The 13283-nt window shown below is 44.0% G+C and overlaps 1 protein-coding gene across 2 annotated transcripts in view; it reads right to left on the reverse strand.

Annotated features, from left to right (window-relative positions):
- Positions 1-13283, reverse strand: part of LOC110534509 (FHF complex subunit HOOK-interacting protein 1A) — a 69274-nt gene that overhangs the window by 27336 nt on the left and 28655 nt on the right. Inside the window, exon 2 of one of the 2 annotated variants that reach the window (XM_021619394.3) lies at positions 1575-1650. The exons of the other annotated variant lie outside the window; for it this stretch is intronic. The gene's annotated coding sequence lies outside the window, so the exon portion shown is untranslated. The remainder of the gene's footprint in view (positions 1-1574; positions 1651-13283) is intronic. 2 annotated transcript variants of the gene reach the window in all.

Raw genomic sequence — 13283 nt, forward strand, 5'->3', positions numbered from 1 at the left:
CCACAGAGTTACAGACGTAACGCCTCGCTAGTACGCTACAATGCACAGTGAAATCCATAAGGTCCCAGTGACACCACTTTCATCACCCACTCACTCATCTTGTGACACCAGAAGAGATTATGATGCATGACAATAGAGTGTGTGTGTATTACCAGCTAGTGGGCTCGCGAGAACTAATAAAACACTATTCTTTCCATGAATGGTCTGGAACTGTTTTGGTATGTAAAATATGTCGACTTTGTCTGTAGCCTAAAGTTATGTTGATTCTGTTGGTTCTAGCTCTGTCCAGAAGCGCCTGTGAAAATATGTGTCCCTCACATATCTAGAAAGTGAGGTCAGGTGTTCGTTTCTCACACTGCTCGTCAATCGGGAACCAAAATAATGATTAAAAGTACTAAAAATAACTTGTCTATCAAGACACTGCAGAACTGTTCCAGCCTTAGCGTTTACCTGCTACACACTTAGACCTGTATCCCCACAGATTGAAATAAAACACAAATACATTCTCTATGCTTACACCAGCACCGATGGACTTTGCAATGCACAGAGCCATTGCTAACTTAATTATGTGACTGTGACAGTCAGATAACAATAGGTGCAAGCCAGGGTTATTTGTTGCTTCCCTTGTAAAGGAGGTGATTGTACAGGAAAGAGGACCATTGCTGCAAAGAAAAGCTTGGCTTTCTGCTAACATGGTGTAGTGCAACAGGCCATCTCCCTCCCCGCCCCAGTCCCTGCTCAGGTCAGTTATAAATAGGACTATAACTCAGGACGGAGGATATTTGGATTCTATTATCTTCCTAGAATCCCATGTTTCCGTTCCTCCAGGGACAGTGAATGGAGACTATGGCGGTTCTGAGAATCAGATGATTTTCATTCTAGGAGTCTAGGAGTCTAGTGCTATGTGATGTCATTGGTCAAGTGCCCACATCGGATGGGCGTAATTCTGAGAAAAACTGATGTTCAACAGATTATATCCATGCCAACAGATTATATCCATGCCAACAGATCACACTTTGAAGACTTGATAACAGACAATTGGGACTGACTAGACAGTAAATTTAAAAAACTGGGCTACCGACTCAATCTGACAAAAATGCAAACAAACGCACAATACCTAGTTAGCCGTTGCTAGGTACTGGCATATAATCAACCAGGTCAGTAAACAACATTTTAGGACAATGTCTTCTATTGAAGACGTCTGCTTCATACAGTGTACAATAACAACACATGAATTGCAGCCATGCACTGCAGGAGTTCAACTGTAACCCTCCTGCTGGAAGCAGAAGCAGCTGCAGACTGTCAGACCACAATGACCAATTAGAGATCAGAAAGGCTGCCCCTCAAATGGCCTCTCAACCAATCACGGCCAAATCAAACTTTTTTGTGAATGGTTTCGACCCACTTGAAGAGGAGAGACTCAACAACCAAACCACAGAGCTTGGCACCACAGAGACACACTGAAACACTCATGCTAAAGCTAAACACATCTGTTTTTAGTTAACACAGAGAACGTGCCTTATAGGAATGCATGAGGCAGGGTCACCCAAGACAGAAATCGCTGAGATTCCTACCTCTGTTTCACCATGGTTGCTAGTCTTGTATCAACAATACAGAATGTCCCCTCTTTACATCCAGACACACCCAGTCCTGTGGAGATAGAGAGAGAGGGAAGTCTAACTTTGACACACCAGAGGAGGTTTGAGAGCAGCACTGCCAGACAGTGTGACTGAGTGGAGTTCCTGGTAATGTGGTACGGAGCAGTGGAATGACTGGAGACTAGAGCTATGTGAGGAAGTGACTGGACGATGTGAGTAAGAGGCTCAGAACACCACTGACTGTAGAGAGAGGGGGGGAGTAACATATGAGAGAGAGTGAGAGAGAGAGCAATCCAGCAACCCCCGCCACATCCACACACACACTACACAAGCATGGAGACAACAGTGCCAAACTAACATCTTCTGAAAGAACATAATAAATGTCATCATCATTTGTTGAATAATCATGCTACTGTTCACTCCAATTAGAGTTGTGATATAATTGGCGTCTCTGGTCAACCATGAGTCCCCCTCTCCTCCCCTACCTCTGACACTGTCACACTGAGGCACCATGGGAAACCTGTCACAACATATTACAGCGCGCAGAAAGACTTTACTTCTACGATGTAACCACTGACCACACTCTTAGAGGGAAGTCAGATCACTGAAGTCCACACACGTCAAATAAAACATAAGCTAAAGCATTCTAGGCATTCTCGACCCCACCGACAACCATACAAAATGCACTGCATACCAGTCATGTCCAAGTTGACTTACTCTGTAGCGACAACTCTGAAATGTTTCCCTGAAGATCATATCGGCATGATAGTGTGTGTGTGTGTGTGTCAGCACCCCACCCAGCCATAAAACACCTATTCCGCTGCCCAGACTGTGGCTGTAGTGCCTCCAGGGACCTGCTCCACCCATGGAGGGGAAGGTGGGGTCCAGGTCCAGCTGGGTCAAAGCAAACAGAGAGGAGAGGGGAGGGGAAAGGAGGAGAGGGGAGGGGAAAGGAGGAGAGGGGGTGTGCTCTAAAGGAATCCACACCTCCATTCACCCTCACACCCTCTACTAGAGGTCGACCGATTAATCGGAATGGCCGATTAATTAGGGCCGATTTCAAGTTTTCATAACAATCGGAAATCGGTATTTTTGGACTCCGATTTTACCGCTTTTTTTAAAGTCAGTTAAGAACACATAATTATTTTCAATGACGGCCTAGGAACGGTGGGTTAACTGCCTTGTTCAGGGGCAAAACGACAGATTTTTACCTTGTCAGCTCTGGGATTCAATCGTGCAACCTTACGGTTAACAAGTCCAATGCTCTAACCACCAGTCTCTCATTGCACTCCATGAGGAGACTGACTGCCTGTTACGTGAATGCAGTAAGACAAGGTAAGTTGTTAGCTAGCATTAAAAACTTATCTTATAAAAACAATCAATCATAATCACTAGTTAACTACACATCGTTGATGATATTACTAGTTTATCTAGCGTGTCCAGCGTTGCATATAATCGATGCAACGCAGGGGGATGATTTAACAAAAGCGCATTTGCGAAAAAAGCACAATCGTTGCACGACTGTACCTAACCATAAACACCCATGCCTTTCTTAAAATCAATACACGGAAGTATATATTTTTAAACCTGCATATTTAGCTAAAATAAATCCAAGTTAGCAGGCAATATTAACCAGGTGAAATTGTGTCACTTCTCTTGCGTTCATTGCACACAGTCAGTGTATATGCAACAGTTTGGGCCGCCTGGCTCGTTGTGTACTAATTTGCCAGAATTTTACGTAATTATGACATAACATTGAAGGTTGTACAATGTAACAGGAATATTTAGACTTAGGGATGCCACCCGTTAGATAAAATATCAAACGGTTCCGTATTTCACTGAAATAATAAACATTTTATTTTCGAAATGATAGTTTCTGGATTCGACCATATTAATGACCAAAGGCTTGTATTTCTGTGTGTTATTATGTTATAATTAAGTCTATGATTTGATATTTGATAGAGCAGTCTGACGGTGGTAGGCAGCAGCCGGCTCGTAAGCATTCATTCAAACAGCACTTTCGTGTGTTTTGCCAGCAGCTATTCGCAAGCACAGCACTGTTTATGACTTCAAGCCTATCAACTCCCGAGATTAGGCTGGTGTAACCGATGTGAAATGGCTAGCTAGTTAGCGGGGTGCGTGCTAATAGCGTTTCAAACGTCACTCGCTCTGAGACTTGGAGTAGTTATTCCCCTTGCCCTGCAAGGGCCGTTGGCTTTTGTGGAGCGATGGGTAACGCTGCTTCGAGTGTGGCTGTTGTCGATGTGTTCCTGGTTCGAGCCCAGGTAGGGGCGAGGAGAGGGACGGAAGCTATACTGTTACACTGGCAATACTAAAGTGCCTATAAGAACACCCAATAGTCAAAGGTTAATGAAAAACATATGGTATAGAGAGAAATAGTCCTATAAATACTATATTAACTACAACCTAAAACCTCTTACCTTGGAATATTGAAGTCTCATGTTAAAAGGAACCACCAACTTTCATATGTTCTCATGTTCTGAGCAAGGAACTGAAACGGTAGCTTTTTTACATGGCACATATTGCACTTTTTTTCTTCTCCAATTTTGTTTTTGCATTATTTAAACCAAATTGAACATATGTCATTATTTATTTGAGGCTAAATTGATTTTTATTGATGTATTATATTAAGTTAAAATAAGTGTTCAATCAGTATTGTTGTAATTGTCATTATTACAAATAAAATTAAACCTTTTTTTTTTAAATCGTCCGATTAATCTGTATCGGCTATTTTTTAGTCCTTCAATAATCGGTATCGGCGTTGAAAAATCATAATCGGTCGACCTCTACCCTCTACACTCCCATATAGAGAAGCCATAAAGCACTAAACCTCTCAAGTGCAAATTTGTAACAAGTTCTTAGTTTCACACTAAAAAGCCCCACTATAGTGCTGCACTGCTACCAACAAGACCCATAACTGGACACAAACAACTCACAAAATACCACATTCCCAAAGCTCAGCTTCTTCCTATAACAAGTACTCTTCTCATTGGGTCTGTTTAAAAGACACAACATACTGGAGACAGTGGGAGATATTATTACAGTCCTCTGCTTAGTGTCCCAGCCAGATGCATGACCCCCAATTATAGGGTAGAGAGAGACAGTAGTAGCAGTCTGTTGGGTTCGTGGGTTCGTCTCTGCTCGGTCTTAATGCCACAGTAATACGTCCTCTCCTTCCACAGACAGACACATTAGCTCACCAGAGTCTGTGTCCTCAACCTCATGGGGTCAAAACAGGCCTGGTGGTAGATTAGCGTTGTACTTTTATAGTGGTTACCCTACCTAACCTGGACTCAGACAACAATGCACTGGAAACTACTGTGTCCTAGAATCAAATTGAAGATTATGTTTGCATCTACTGGGCTAATATGTCCCTGTATAGCTCAGTACTGTCTGTAGTTTAACACTCCTGCATATTATATCCAGGCTGTATCACAACCGGCTGTCATTCAGAGTCCCATAGGGTGGCGCACAATTGACCCAGCGTTGTCCGGGTTTGGCCGATGTAGGCCATCCTTGCAAATTGTTCTTAACTGCCTAGTTACATAATGGTTCCATTTAAAAAATGTACATCCTCCCAGTCCCAGTACATTAAGAGGTAACTCTACAGTATGCCACGCTAGAAAATAGAGTCAGTCAGTGATGAGCAATGTTGACCTCTTTAACCCATCCTAAATTTGTTTTTCATTCCTGTTATAGAAAGCTACTTTTTTGTATTAACTTATGCTGGGATTGACACTGAATCATTCTAAAAACCAATTATAATTCCAGGAAATTAGGGGTAAAAAATGTATGACTACAGACTCCACACTGCACACCAGTTGCCGAAAACACCAACAACTAGTAACTAATCTGAGACACTGGAGACAGAAATGTAGCTACTAACTGCATAGTGCACTGCATTTGGAAGACATATTGGAGGATACTACTGTATTGCCTGGAGAGGAGATGCTCCAATTGCTCAAAATAGAGCCCAGCAACATACTGTCAAGCCTGAAATAGGGCACCACTTCTATAAAGAGGAGTACCAGGAAGATGGGGCACCACTTCTATAAAGAGCAGCACCAGGGAGATGGGGCACCACTTCTATAGAGAGCAGCACCAGGGAGATGGGGCACCACTTCTATAAACAGGAGCAGCAAGGAGATGGGGCGCCACTTCTATAAAGAGCAGCACCAGGGAGATGGGCAACCACTTCTATAGAGAGCAGCACCAGGGAGATGGGCACCACTTCTATAGAGAGCAGCACCAGGGAGATGGGCAACCACTTCTATAAAGAGCAGTACCAGGGAGATGGGCAACCACTTCTATAAAGAGCAGCACCAGGGAGATGGGCAACCACTTCTATAAAGAGCAGTACCAGGGAGATGGGGCACCACTTATATAGAGAGCAGCACCAGGGAGATGGGCAACCACTTCTATAGAGAGCAGCACCAGGGAGATGGGCAACCACTTCTATAAAGAGGAGTACCAGGGAGATGGGCAACCACTTCTATAGAGAGCAGCACCAGGGAGATGGGCAACCACTTCTATAAAGAGCAGCACCAGGGAGATGGGCAACCACTTCTATAGAGAGCAGCACCAGGGAGATGGGCAACCACTTCTATAAAGAGCAGTACCAGGGAGATGGGCAACCACTTCTATAGAGAGCAGTACCAGGGAGATGGGCAACCACTTCTATAGAGAGCAGTACCAGGGAGATGGGCAACCACTTCTATAGAGAGCAGTACCAGGGAGATGGGCAACCACTTCTATAGAGAGCAGTACCAGGGAGATGGGCAACCACTTCTATAGAGAGCAGTACCAGGGAGATGGGCAACCACTTCTATAGAGAGCAGCACCAGGGAGATGGGGCACCACTTCTATAAAGAGCAGCACCAGGGAGATGGGCAACCACTTCTATAGAGAGCAGCACCAGGGAGATGGGCAACCACTTCTATAAAGAGCAGTACCAGGGAGATGGGCAACCACTTCTATAGAGAGCAGTACCAGGGAGATGGGCAACCACTTCTATAGAGAGCAGTACCAGGGAGATGGGCAACCACTTCTATAGAGAGCAGTACCAGGGAGATGGGCAACCACTTCTATAAAGAGCAGTACCAGGGAGATGGGCAACCACTTCTATAAAGAGCAGTACCAGGGAGATGGGGCACCACTTCTATAAAGAGCAGTACCAGGGAGATGGGGCACCACTTCTATAAAGAGCAGTACCAGGGAGATGGGCAACCACTTCTATAAAGAGCAGCACCAGGGAGATGGGCAACCACTTCTATAAAGAGGAGTACCAGGGAGATGGGCAACCACTTCTATAGAGAGCAGTACCAGGGAGATGGGCAACCACTTCTATAGAGAGCAGTACCAGGGAGATGGGCAACCACTTCTATAAAGAGCAGTACCAGGGAGATGGGCAACCACTTCTATAGAGAGCAGTACCAGGGAGATGGGCAACCACTTCTATAAAGAGCAGTACCAGGGAGATGGGGCACCACTTCTATAAAGAGCAGTACCAGGGAGATGGGCAACCACTTCTATAAAGAGCAGTACCAGGGAGATGGGGCACCACTTCTATAAAGAGCAGTACCAGGGAGATGGGCAACCACTTCTATAGAGAGCAGTACCAGGGAGATGGGGCACCACTTCTATAAAGAGCAGTACCAGGGAGATGGGGCACCACTTCTATAAAGAGCAGTACCAGGGAGATGGGGCACCACTTCTATAGAGAGCAGCACCAGGGAGATGGTGCTTTGCTTTCATACAATGAATGTAGTCATCTTTATTATTTTCGATGCCTGTGTAATCAACTCAATTTATAATGTTTCTGGGAGAGCATGTGACCCAGAAAAGTGTGTGTGTCTGTGTGTTTGTGCGTGCCTCTTTGCCAGGGGGGGCTAAAACCCAATCTCTCCTGTACACAACCCTGCATGCCTCTCCACTCAGTTTCACAGTCATTATCCAATTATACCAATCAGGTAATTATGTTAATGTGTTGCTTACACGTCTCCATAGCCCCAAACGCCAGAGACTGGATAAATAGAAAAGCTCTGAAGAAGTCTTGAAGTCAGCATCTCCCTTTGAAAACAGGAGTGTTGACTAAGGACTCCTGTTGCGAACCTCAGCCAGACACACACACACACACACACACACACACACACACACACACACACACACACACACACACACACACACACACACACACACACACACACACACACACACACTTTGGAGGCACTTGAACAGAGTTGAAAAGGGAAGAGGCATGCTGATTTAAGCAGGGAGCGCTGTAAACATTCAGGCGTTTTTTTCTGTTTTGGAGCGAGTCGGTGACTAATCTGGATCAATAATGAATCAATAGTCTCATTGATCATGAGGACATATGTAGTAACACACTACTTGTGGCTCATTTATTCCAAAAGGAGGAAGGAGGTGAAATGAAACAGACCTCCTGCTGTGATCGGGCACAGTGAAGAACCCCTGTTGGGATCAGAGACCTGAGTCACTGATGAAAGATTACAATGTAGCCTAGATGGTGATGAAACTGAATGATGACAACTGCAAGGGATGATGATGATCTCATTCTGTCATTATCTTTCTCCATCCCCACTCTCACAAGTACAAAGGAAAGAGAAACTTCCACACTGCTCTTGCTCATTACCCACTCCTACTGGCACACATAGAGGACATGAATCCACTACAGGAGCTTCCACCGTTTCAAAACACATCCGTTACCTAGCAGCACTATCGAATCTAGTTCCATCCCCCTCTCGCCCACAGACCTAGTGTCATCCTCTAACCATGGTTTCTGCCATTCATGTCAAGATGTTATTTCTGAAGGGTTTGGGTCAGAGTACAGGGTGAGATGATTTCCCCTTGGGGTGGAGGTTAACTCCTCAGAGAGCTTTGTGTGAGTGAGGGAATAGGGATCAGCAACACCAGGAGAACATCAAACCTGCTTTGAAGCCTAGTAGAGATGATAAGGAACATGGAGAATTGAGAGGAAGAAATAGGCCAACTGTAGCAGTGTTTTAAAGCCATACCACCACAGTCAAACTAGACTGATGATAAATTAAATATAGCAGCATACCACCATGTTGATTTTGCTAAGGAAGCACAGGGGGAAAGGGAAAGAGAGATGGAGAGAATGAGAGAGAGAGAATGAGAGATACAGAGAGGGAAAGATACAGAGAGAATGACAGGATGAGATAGAGAGAGAAAGAATTAGATAGCGAGAGATACAAAGAATGAGAGAGCGAGAGATACAGCGAGAGAGAGAGAGAGAGAGAAAGAGGAACAGAGAAATAAAGTGAGGGACAGAGAGAGAGAGCTTGAAGAGATCAACAACACATTCCCCATGCTACTGTTAAATTCATTCTAAGAACCTGTTAGATTAGAGGACAGTGACCTGCTGAGTGTTCTCTGTCAACATTGTGTTAGTTTCGCCTTGGGTTTAGAAACATCACTGCATTGACATTTGCTTATGTCCTCTTCACATAACAATGCTATAACATAGGCCTATGCTATACATGCTATAACAGTCACTGAATGTGTATAAGTGTCTCCTGAGTAATGAAAGTAGCCAAGTACAAAAGACACTGTAGTACCACAGTAGCCTACATCCCTATTCAACCAGTGCATGCCACGTCTACACCACACAGCGTCCCCAAAATGGCCGTGGCTGGCATCTCTACCAGGTTCCAGACCCTCTGCTGCTAAAATAATATTCTCCAGATTACAGCAAAAGTATTGGGCTCATCAGTCTGTGTACAGGGAATTAGGAGAGGTAGCTTCTAAACAGTAGGGCTTCTACAGAGAGAAGAATAACTGAATGATACATTATAGCTTCACCTGAAACTAGAATGGTTTGAACTGAAGTTCAACACTGAATTCTACCAGATGAAAAGACAATTTTCTTCGAACTGTGTCATGCATCTTTGTAAAGTTGGTTACTGGTTGACTATACACAGAGCAACAAGTCCTAGTCAGAGTTAGGTAGAGAGACCTAGCTAACTCCCAAGGTAAATACATTGAGATAAAGCTATAGAAAGTGAAGTGAAGTCTATCTTGTTACGTCATCTTTTGAACGTGTTATTCAATGGATGGGCTGGGAGGGAGGGAGGGAGGGAGAGGCTTCACAGGTAACAAAAGATGAAGAGCTTTTCACAGGAGATAACACAGGCAGAGCCACCGATGACAGGATAGAATGTTTGCCTAAGGACAGAGGTTTTGTAAGCATGATGATATTACTAGATATTATCTAGCGTGTCCTGCGTTGCATATAATCTGACTGAGCATACAAGCATAAGTATCTAAGTATCTGACTGAGCGGTGGTAGGCAGAAGCAGGCGCGTAAACATTCATTCAAATAGCACTTTCGTGTGTTTTGCCAGCAGCTCTTCGTTGTGCATCAAGCATTGCGCTGTTTATGACTTCAAGCCTATCAAGTCCCGAGATGAGGCTGGTGTAACCGAAGTGAAATGGCTAACTAGTTAGCGTGTGCTAATAGCGTTTCAAACGTCACTCGTCACTCCAATAGTCAAAGATTAATGAAATACAAATGGTATAGAGGGAAATAGTCCTATAATTCCTATAATTTCTACAACCTAAAACTTCTTACCTGGGAATATTGAAGTCTCATGTTAAAAGGAACCACCAACTTTCATATGTTCTCATGTTCTGAGCAAGGAACTGAAACGTTAGCTTTCTTACATAGCACATATTGCACTTTTACGTTCTTCTCCAACACTTTGTTTTTGCATTATTTAAACCAAATTGAACATGTTTCATTATTTACTTGAGGCTAAATTGACTTTATTGATGTACTATATTAAGTTAAAATAAGTGTTAATTCAGTATTGTTGTAATTGTCATTATTACAAATAAAAAAAATAAAAAATTGTCAGATTAATCGGTATCGGTTTTTTTTAGTCCTCCGATAGGCCTTTATTGAACATGTTTGACACTATTTTTGTTTTACCTTTTGTAGATACTTTGTACATAATTGTCTTATATTTTCAACTATTTTACTATATTTTTTTACTTTGAGGTACTAACACATTGTAACCATTTCAATAATTCACAGATATGAATATCGATCGATATCGATATCGGTATCGGCGTTGAAAAGTCATAATCGGTTGACCCCTAGTGTGTGTATTCTGACAGAGTGGCTCCAGTTTCTAAAGCTGTGAGATGTAAAAGGCGTCTCCCTCTCAGCCGGTGTTTCACACACTAGAGGGGTCATGATAGATAGCTGTAAAGCCAGCTAGCCACACCTACAGTAGCACTCACAAGGCTGTCCTAACTTGTAGTACACTGGCTTTTTTAAATATTTTTTACACTTGCTGAACATGTTGCTGTGTGTGATTCTTACCTCTGAGGCCAGACATTTAACTCTAATGAATTCTAGGTACACATTGTTACACCCACCAAGCAATGACAACTCTTCTTCCCAATATGAATTAGTAGTCTGAACGAGTGTCTGCTAAATGTATGCATGGCATTTTTCAATACTGTCGACTGAACCAGCAACCAACGCATTAGTCCACCACACTCCCACAGCCTGTGCATCTGGACTTTGTGACTGATGTGCGATCATTAAGCTCTATCAGGAAGAGGGACTGTCCTCTTCAGACAGAGCCCATAATGATGTCCTGGTCAGTGGCAGGCCCTGGTCTAGGACTAATGGACCAATTATTTTTATTTCACCTTTATTTAACCAGGTAGGCTAGTTGAGAACAAGTTCTCATTTACAACTGCGACCTGGCCAAGATAAAGCATAGCAGTGTGAACAGACAACAACACAGAGTTACACATGGAGTAAACAATTAACAAGTCAATAACACAGTAGGAAAAAAAATGTCAGGGCCTGGTCCAGGACAAATGGCAGGGCCTGGTCTAGGACCAATGGCAGGGCCTGGTCCAGGACCAATGGCAGGGCCTGGTCTAGGACTAATGGACCAATGGCAGGGCCTGGTCCAGGACTAATGGCAGGGCTTGGTCCAGGACTAATGGCAGGGCTTGGTCCAGGACTAATGGCAGGGCCTGGTCTAGGACTAATGGCAGGGCCTGGTCTAGGACTAATGGCAGGGCCTGGTCTAGGACTAATGGCAGGGCCTGGTCTAGGACTAATGGCAGGGCCTGGTCCAGGACCAATGGCAGGGCCTGGTCCAGGTCTAATGGCAGGGCCTGGTCTAGGACTAATGGCAGGGCCTGGTCTAGGACTAATGGACCAACAATAGGGTCTGGCCAGGACGAATGGGCTCTGATATTGGCCCTCCTCTCTCTTCTCCCACCGTTAATAGCCCAATGGGTGAAAAACAGAGGACATTTACAGTGGCTTGGTGGCCATGGCAACCCTGGTGATAGATGGGCCCCGTTAAAGTGACGGTACCTTGTTGAAATATTTACAGGTGGGCCACAACTGGCCACAGAGGGAGAGCCTGGCTATATATAGTCTATCTGTCCCCTTCTCCAATGAACAACACATACATTTACAATAGGAGGACACCATCCAGGCGTCCGTTCTCCTGTAGCCGAGGGGACGTTGACCACTGTCCGCACTAGTTAGTCTCTATGAAACAGTTATAGTCTGAATGCAGTAGGCCTAACATCACAAATATACATTTCTCTGAAACTCATCTGTGTTGGCTACATTAAAAATGAGTACCAATCAACACATCATTCTGAGGCAACTTACAATACATCAACAGTTAGTCATATTTCTGAAATGAAACATCAACATGAAGGGACTCAACAGCTGTGCCCATTAACAACCTAATACAAAAGGGTAAAAGCCATAAAGGACCTTATCAGATAGGACTGTGATTCTGTGTTAAAGACCAGCTGAAGGTTATAGGCTGAGGTGTAGGTTGGCTGAGGTAGGTGCAGTCAGTGTTCCCACCTCTGAGCTCAGTGGAGGAGGTTGATTAACATGTTCAAACACATCAGCTCACCTCCTCATTACCTGCTAGAGAGGGAGGAGGCCCGGGGGGGGGAAGGGAGAGACTGGTAACAAGGGAAAGGTCAACAAGCTGAGTGGATTAGAGCCAAACACCCCAGAGGATCAACACATATTATAAAATGCATACCCAGGCTGACACACTCAGCGTTCTCTTTCCCACAGCATTAGGAACAGCACATAATGGCACAGCAACATGCTGCCTGTATTTAGAGTGGCTAAAACAATCCCTTGAGCCACTGCGTAATAATGACTTCCATGAGACTCTGAGACAGGGATACAGAGAGCTGCACAGCCTGCTACAGTGAGATAAGTCTAGTTTGAATGGTTCAATAATACTGAGACAGGTGAGTAGTAGACAACACAGGAGACAATGGTACAAAATACAGCCTTCAAGTGCAGGTTAGCTTGTCAGTGATCCAGGGAGTGAGTGAAGTGATTCTTGCAGTACGTGTGTATGTGTGTGGAACTATACTTGTGGGGTCCCCACAAGAATAGTAAATTAACAGAAATTTGACCAACTGGGGAAATTGTGTTAGTCCCCACAAGGTCAAATGCTATTTCTAGGAGGTTTAGGGTCAAGGTAGAATTAGTGTTAGAATTAGGTTCAGGAGTTAGGGTTAAGATTAGTTTTTTGGGTTAAGGTTAGAGGTTAGGGAAAATAGGATTTGAATGTTTATAAATTGTGTGTCCCCACAAGGTTAGTTAAA

This window comes from Oncorhynchus mykiss, chromosome 10, assembly GCF_057628025.1.
Source record: "Oncorhynchus mykiss isolate SJ-2025 chromosome 10, ASM5762802v1, whole genome shotgun sequence".
Taxonomy (NCBI): Eukaryota; Metazoa; Chordata; class Actinopteri; order Salmoniformes; family Salmonidae; genus Oncorhynchus; species Oncorhynchus mykiss.